Here is a 3,330-nt window from a genome sequence, read left to right on the forward strand (position 1 = left end):
CTTTGTTACACCAGGAACTAATTCATATAACTTGTTATGGCCACTCTGGGGGCTTTGTAATTGCACACAACTAAATCTCATATAAGAGAAAGATTGATATATATAAGTGATCGTAAAATCTTAACTCACTGCGAGCGATTTTTAACTTTAAAGTTAATCTGAGAACAAACCAACCTGGCATCACATAGGTCAATATAGGCTACAAGGACTCGAGTTAATTAATTGCCCGGCTTATAACACATGATTCTGCATCATTGAGACTTAATACAAACAAAAATTGCCCTCAGAAAATAAGCAAAGAATACAAATAAATACATTTTTGCCCTCAAAAATAAAGAATAATACAAACAAATATTTTAGTTTCCAGAAAAGGAAAGAACAAATATCAGAAGTTTCCTATACTATAGCTTTCTCAATCGACTCTTACTCAGGAAGAAGATATTGTAGTAATTATTGTGTTTTTGTGAACACGCATTTGGTCATGCAATATCATATTAAGATATAGAATCATGAGATAGAATCAGCATTTGGACATGCGATTTCAAGCTGATTTCATTTCATGAGATGAAATTCCCATTCTACAAAATCATGATATGGATTAATTATATGGAAATTTCACATCATGATTTGAGATTTTTTAACACAAAAATTGATCCACAAGTTTATATTTTGTTAAAACAATCCACAGACTTTTGATGCTTGGAAATATAGATTCATAATATTAAAACAAGGCACGAACCATTATGATATTGACACATAAGTGAAAATTGTCATAACTTGTGCAGCATTACATAACTATTTGCGAGGAGTGATGAAATATTTATACTCTATGAGCACGAAAATATAGTTGCGGATGACATTGACCAACAAATGGCTCAAAGTAACAATGTTGGTTCGTCTTCTCGATCACATGATCGAGTTCAATGTGAGGAGAATGTCAGTATTATGAGGGATGATTATATTAAAGACTAGTTCACTACAATTTATGTTCACTTTTCTTTATTGAATTAAAGTTTGATGAAACAGTTACTTAAGTGGCAAATAGTTTTGTATTGATTTAGGAAAAATGCATAAATATCCCCTAGACTATTCCAGAGACACACCTAAACTTAACTAGAGTCCTATTACCCCTAAACTAATTTAAAATTAAATAAATACACCACAAACGCGGACATGCCATAGAGAGTGTGCACACTCTCTTGAAGGCAGGTGATGAGTGCACAAATCGAACACTTGTCATTTTCTAATTGGTAAATTTATAATTAGTTAGTACACATATATATATGTATAATAAAACTTATATGTATTTAATTATTTTTGTTTCTTTCCTTGTAAAATATTTAGGGATAATACTCAATTACCCCCCTAGCCTATACCCAAAATCCCTACGACACACCTTATCTTTGATGAGGTCCTATTACCCCCTCCAACTTTTTTTTTAAGTAATTTATTACCCCTTGCGTGCCTACGTGGCAATAATCGTGATTTCACCCATGTAGGGCGCGTGAGTGCAGAGTGTGTGCAGAGTGAGTGCAGATTTTGGCTAACAATGACCAATAAAAGTTAGCCACGTGTCAAAGCAATTTGAAAAAAAATTCAAAAATAAATTTTATTGTTTCTCTCAAAAGCAAGTTCTTCTTCCTCTTTTCAAAAAATAACTCCATGTTCATGGTTCTTCATTTTTGAAGAAGCTCCATCCATTATCATTCAAGTTAAATAGCTCCTTGATTTGAAAAGGTAAAGTAAAATTTAATATATTCTTTACATCTTTTTATGTCGATTATTAATTAGTTTTTTTTTTAACAATGTTTATAAAGTTAGGGTTATGACAAAATCTGAGTTGAATAAGTTTTGACAATGTTTAAAATTAATTCCCAAAATCCAACATCGAAAATCAAATTTCAGTTGGAAATCTAATTTCTAACCTTTGAAATCGATCCCGTCCACACATGCAAGACTTTCCCTCTTTCTACTACATTTACTTTTTGGTAAAATTAATTTGGAAAAGATAAAACGCCAGCTTTTCAAACTTGGAAAGTGTAAAGTTACTTTATCGAAAGCTGAAAAAGTGGGTCCCGGCGCGTGTTCAACAAACACTTCGACCTTGCAGATTATTATTGCCACGTAGGCACGCAAGGGGTAATAAATTACTTTAAAAAAAAGTTGGAGGGGGTAATAGGACCTAATCAAAGATAAGGTGTGTCGTAGGGATTTTGGGTATAGGCTAGGGGGGTAATTGAGTATTATCCCAAATATTTATTTTAATTTCTTTTCACTTTAATTTTTTTCAATTAACTTTTTATCTTTTCACTTTTAATTATTTTTAATAAATTGTGTGTATTTAAAATAATAATTTAAAAGTGTCCTTTATTTTTAATGTTTTATTTGATTTTCTTCATTTCTTTTGATATATGTTCAAAATTACCTTATTTTAAATACAAGACATTTGAAATCAAATCAAAACGAAAGACAAAGAAAATAAATTCAATAGAAAAATAAAAGAGAAAAAAAATGAAGGCAAGCAACTAATCAAGGTAAAAAAAATGTGTATTAAATTAATTTAAATACAAGATAAAAAAAATTGAATTACGAAATACATTGAAACAAATTAAGAAATATTTTTTAAAAAATATTTTTTACTTTAAAATATATATTACACACATGGCGGACGAGTGTGTACAAACACAACCAACTTGGGTGGTTAAAGGTACCACATCAGCATAAAAGGTGCACAAAAATACAAATAAAATGAGTTCAGATGGGTAATAAGATCTTTATTAAATTTAGGTGTGTCACTGATATTTCAGTCATAGATTAAAGAGATACTTATGCATTATCCTAATAATTTATTATGCGATTTTATAAAACAAAATTATTTGGTAAGATTGAATAAACAATTGAGACTACTTTAATGATTTTACAACTTATGAGATTCTTATGTTTATGAAAAATATACAACACAAAATTTACATATATCATATCCAAATAAAATTTTAATTTCATCTTATAATTTCATATCGCATGATTAAACGGAGTCTTAAATGTCGTAAAAGTTGTACTATGTGTCAACAGGTAGATTTTTTTTTTTTTAATCAACAGCAGCCACAATAATAACTACATTTTTCCGTTCAATTTTATTTTATATTTGATATAAAACAAACAAATATCTTTTGCTTCGACAAAATTAACAAAGAATGATACAAACAAATACTTAGCCACCAGAAAAGCAAATAACAAATATTAGAAATTTCCTTTATGGCTTTGAAGTGATCCCCACAAATTAACACTTCATATATATATATATATATATATATATATATATATATATAT

The sequence above is a fragment of the Solanum pennellii genome, chromosome 3, assembly GCF_001406875.1.
Source record: "Solanum pennellii chromosome 3, SPENNV200".
Taxonomy (NCBI): Eukaryota; Viridiplantae; Streptophyta; class Magnoliopsida; order Solanales; family Solanaceae; genus Solanum; species Solanum pennellii.